Raw genomic sequence first — 5,302 nt, 5'->3', positions numbered from 1 at the left:
TAAAAACAGAATTGGCGCCAAACCAATCGGTTAAACGTTACAGAGATTATCCAGCATTTTGTTAAAAGCTTTTCTGGTCTGTTTTCTTAAAGAAATATTATTGAGTTTGGTCTACCTTTTACGACTTATTCTTGTATTTTTGATCACTGCATTGCTAAGTGGGCATTACCGTCTTTGGAGGGTGAACGCAGGGGTTGGGATAACTTCTTGAAGCTGGCTGTGAAAATTCACGTGATATGCAACTGAAAAGGAATTATTACTTTACCTGGAATCCCGACCACACTCAGCCCTCAGTTTGAACTCTATTAAGTTGGATATTTATGTGCCATTTACAGTAAACCATCCGGATTTGATCACCCAATATTCCAAATTTTGAACACCCACTGCATGCCCTCCCAGCCCACAGGAATTTCAAATGCCTTCAGTCTTTTGGTGCTGCCTTAATTAAAGAAAAGAAAAGAAAACTGGCCTAGCTTTGAGGTAACCATAAATATACCAGGTATTTCTTAAAGGGATTAAGGGTTGAGTATTAGCAAAGAAAAGCTCTTCCATTATACGTTCTGGTACTGGAAAGCAAAGGGAAGTCTGGGAATCAGAGAAAGGCACTGAGAATCAAGTCCCCCAAGCCCCACACAAGGCCGCCCTCCTTCTCATCTGCAGAGGCAGGTGCCCCTGAGGAAGGCCACTGCCATGTCCCCCTGCTCACTGCCCAGCTTGGAGACTCTTGTTTGCCTGAAATCCCACATAGGAGAAATCACAGGATTCTAGAATTTCCCAGCCCAACTCACTGGCTCCAAGATGGGGAAACTGAGGGCAGTGAGTGGAGAAGTTGCCCTGGGGCAGGGCTGGGTGGGCATGCCCCAGGGCAAGTCCCCATTTGTCAGGACACGAAGCCCCCACAGCACTCCCAAACCCCCACCACCTTCCTCCCTCCAGGCCCTGACCCCCAGACTCCCTCCCTAGCCTGGGTCTCCCCAGTTCCCCTACAGTGCCCCCACACACACAGTCTCCTCTCTGCCTTTCATTCTTCTGCCCTAGGCAAGTTCATTTTGTATGACAAGTAAGAGAAGTCTCTCTCAGATGGACGAGAGAGACTGGGGATGAATTGAGGCAGTCTTGGTATACTGGCTTAGCTCCCCCTGGGCACACCTGAAAAGCTGTTATAAGTAGAATTTTCGATGCTGCAAAAGATGTAGCACTCGAATATAAATTTCCTCAGCAAAGCAATTTACTTCTATAGAAGGGTGCGGCTCACAGATGGAACAATGGCAAGTGCACACCTGGACAAGGAGGGGAAGGGGTACTTATGCCTGACGGAGGTTGCCCCTACTGCTGTGTCGTTCCCCTATTGGCTAGGGTTAGACCACACAGTCTAGTCTAATTCTGATTGGCTATTTTAAAGGGAGTAGGGATACGAGCCAGAGTGGTGGGGTGGGTAGTTTGGCAGGAAGGACGGTTATGGGCAGGTAAGCGGGGCTCAAAGCAGGTGACCAGAGCAGGTGAATGGAGAAGGTGACCGGGATGAGCCAGGAAGGGGCAGGGGACGGGGGGAACAGATATGAACTACTGATTAGAACTGGTGGAAAGGTTGTTGACTGAAACTACAAGGAAGTTAAAACTTTAAAACAGAGAACTGAAGAATAAGAGAGTGGAACACACTGACCTACTGATTCTTTGAAAAGAAACTTGGGGTTCACTACATCTAACAAAGCTTTCTGCCTTGTACACGCTGGTGCCCAACCCCAGCCCAGGGCAGCCCGGGCTTGGGACGCCTTCCTCCTCACTGTGTCCGTCTCTTGCCCACTCTATCCGTTGACCTTGCTTTTATTCTCTTTCAAAGGGCTGGTCAAGGTGCTTTGTCACAAGACATTTTCACGTTCCCTCACAACACTGTCCTTCAAAGTTTTCTACAAGATCCAAAACGCTACTGCTGAGAACTGCAACTTCCTAGAAAACTCTTAACGTCCTGTTCAACATTCAAGGTAACTGCTGGCAGCAAAATCCAGTGAAGAAACACCACCTGTCCAGTGCCACCGAAGCAGTTCTCTGTCATGTGTGTTCCCTGCCTGCACAAACCTACATGCACATAGCATGGATTAGAGACTCTTGCAGGACTGAAAGGCTGCTCCGGTGAGGTGGCCTCTGTTTAAACCAGCCCCACATGAAGAGAACATCCCTTGAGACGAATTTGGAGGCTGGGATTAGAGCCTTTGGAGGTCGAAGCAAATTAAGAGTTTTATTTAAGAACATGAGTACTTTGATCATGAGACATAGGTATCTTGTCCCCCTCGCCAAGAAGCAGGAGTGTTGCGTGTGGGACCATGTGCTTCTGTGCAGTGTTTGACTCCGTACAAAGTCTAGTCCCAAAGAAGGAGCCAAAGTGCAAATGTGGGTGTCGGCTGTGACATTAAACTCATCTTCTCAACCCAGAGTGTCTGGTCCCCTGCTCTTTCAGCATGGTTGTGTCCCTCCTCCTAAGCTTTGGTTCTTTAGGGCGACTGTGGTAAGAAAGATATTTAATCCTGGCACACACAGACACACACATATTTAACTGAAACAGACGTTTCACCAAACAATATTTATGCGTGTGGTGCATTCTGGTATTTTCAAGTCCATTCTATTGTGTTCTGCTTCACCTAAAAAAAAAAAAAGCCAATCAAGAGAAAAAAAAAAAAAGGCAGTTTGAGGACCGCAAACTGTCTCTTGTTTCAACAGTGTTTGGACAGAACAGATCCCGGGGACTCTTTCTTCCAGCTTCTGATCACCCTCTGATTTCCTCTCCACTTGCAACCTCCAGGACTATTTTCTCGGCCATCTCCTGCTTCTAGGACCTGCCAACACCGTTTTTGTGGTTAACTCCTTCTTGCCGACCGTGAGCTCCCAGATTCGTCAGAATTATTCCACCGATGTGGAGGCAGCCATCTCCCGCCTGGTCCATGTGTACCTGCAGGACTCCTACACCTGCCTGTCTCTGGGCTTCCATTTCCTCCACGATGATGTGGCTCTGGAAGGCGTGAGCCACTTCTTCCGCGAATTGGCCGAGGAGAAGCGCGAGAGCTATGAGCGTCTCCTGAAGATGCAAAACCAGCGTGGAGGCCACGCTGTCTTCCAGGACATCAAGAAGCCGGCTCGAGATGAATGGGGTAAAACCCTGAATGCCATGGAAGCTGCCACGGCCCTGGAGAAAAATCTGAACCAGGCCCTTTTTGATCTTCATGCCTTGGGGTCTGCCCCGCACGGACCCCCATCTCTGTGACTTCCTGGAGAGTCAGTTCCTAGATGAGGAAGTGAAATTCATCAACAAGATGGGTGACCACCTGACCAACCTCTCCACAGGCTGGCCAGCCCAGAGGCGAGGCTGGGCTGGGTGAGTATCTCTTGGAAATGCTCAATCATGACTAGGAGCCTACTGAGCCCAGCGACTTCCGAAGGGGCCCTCGCAAAATAACAGGGCTTGTGCCTAAGCCTCGCCCTCCAGCCACCAGGCAGCTTTCTAACTACCCTAACAAGCCTGAGACCAAATGGAAATAAAGCTATCCGAAGAAGAAAAAAAAAAGCCATCTTCTGTAGCCATCTTCAAGTAATTTCACACACACACACCACTCAAACATACCCAGATATACAACTACTGCATTCCCATGCAATAGGAGAATCCCGGCCCAAAGTTACAAAACTGAGTTCTCTGTGGAATTCTCCCATGCATCCGTATCTCTAATAGAATTGTAAGAGCCTCCCGGGGTATTGTGCATGGATTCCAAGAGCCAGAGGATTTGAATAGGGAGCTGCAGCTTACTTAGGTCTTCAGCTTGTCTCGCTGTGTTGCAGTCACCTGCTGCTGATGTCAGAAGGGGTCCCTGGGCCAGGAGTTCAATATTTATGCACGTGACGTGTCTGTCCCCTCCCGCAGCCATCTTCTCTGCTTCCCGTCCCGCGTCCCAGCACAGCCCAGGACTCTGCACAGGCCGTGCTCTGCTTTGCACATTTGCCTGGGCAGTGTCCTCCCTCACCACCTCTTCCAGCGACTCTCCACCCGGTCTTCAACGTTCATCTCAGTAAAAACTCTTCCACGAAGCTTTCTTGATTCCCTTACCAGATTGTATTTCTTTCTCTTATAAATCTCAAAAATGCTTTCTCTCTCCTCTCAGGTATAATTGTGGTCTGCACTGTATTGCAGTATTTATGTATTTGTCTCTAGATACCATGAACTCTTTGAGGGCAGAGACTATATGTCACTCACCTCTGAATCCCAAAATGCCTCTAACTCAATATTTGTATGTAGAGAAAGCAATCATTAAGTGTCATTGATTGATTAGCAAGTAATCATTAATTGCCCTTCATCTCTGAAAACTTTGCAGACCATACTGTAGGCCTTTTTAAAAACGCCCAGTTGCATTTTTTAGGGTTTTAGGGTTGTCAATTGCATTAAAAGGGTTTAAAACCCCATGTCCCGTGCATCCTATGTTTTTTGGTTTTTTTTATTTTTTTAATCATAGCCCACTGCAGTGTCAAATTCCCAGGCTCAAGCCATCCTGCCACCTCAGCTGGGACTACAGGTGCATACCACCGTGCTCAGCTTATTTTTATAATTTTTTTTATCAATGGGGATCTTGCCATGTTGTCCAGGCTGGTCTTGAACTCCTGAGCTCAAGTGATCCTCCCACCTTGGTCTCCCAAAGTGCTGGGATTACAGGCAACAGCCACTGCGCCTGGTTCCTTTTTCTTATATATACACACATACATATGACAAAGTTTGAGGTGCAACACTAAATCTAACAGGTTTTTTTCCTTCTCAATTGCAAAGATAGTTTAGTTCTGTGAATGCTGAACATTTGAGACAGGTTTCGGTTAATTTAAAAAGTTTATTTTGCCAAGGTTGAGCACCCACCCTTGTGACACAGCCTTTGGAGGGCCTGCGAACATGTGCCCAAGGTGGTCAGAGCACAGCTTGGTTTTGTACATTTTAGGGAGACATGAGACATTAATTGACATATGTAAAGTGAACGCTGGTTTGGTCCAGAAAGGTGGGACAACTGGAAGCTGGGGGGGGGCTTCCAGGTCACAGGTAAGTGACAGACAAATGGTTGCGTTCTTTTGAGTTTCCGATTAGTCTTTCCAAAGGAGGCAATCAGATATGCGTCCACCTCAGTGAGCAGAAGGATGACTTTGAATAGAATTGAAGGCAGGTTTGCCCTAAGCAGTTTCCAGCTTGAATTTCCCCTTTACTTTAGTGATTTTGGGGTCCAAGGTATTTTCCTTTCGCACTTCTTACTATAGATCTTAGCAATCTCAGCATACAATTTTT

At 47.2% G+C, this 5,302-nt stretch overlaps 1 pseudogene; it reads left to right on the top strand.

Annotated features, from left to right (window-relative positions):
- The first annotated feature begins 798 nt into the window (after window positions 1–798).
- Window positions 799–3,402, top strand: LOC105709653 (ferritin light chain-like; annotated as a pseudogene).
- The last annotated feature ends 1,900 nt before the right edge of the window (window positions 3,403–5,302 follow it).

The sequence above is a fragment of the Aotus nancymaae genome, unplaced genomic scaffold, assembly GCF_030222135.1.
Source record: "Aotus nancymaae isolate 86718 unplaced genomic scaffold, 86718_ANA_hifiasm-v0.15.2.pri h1tg000036l, whole genome shotgun sequence".
Taxonomy (NCBI): Eukaryota; Metazoa; Chordata; class Mammalia; order Primates; family Aotidae; genus Aotus; species Aotus nancymaae.
Note: the sequence above shows the minus strand (reverse complement) of the source record. Positions and strands in the feature narration are given on the sequence as shown.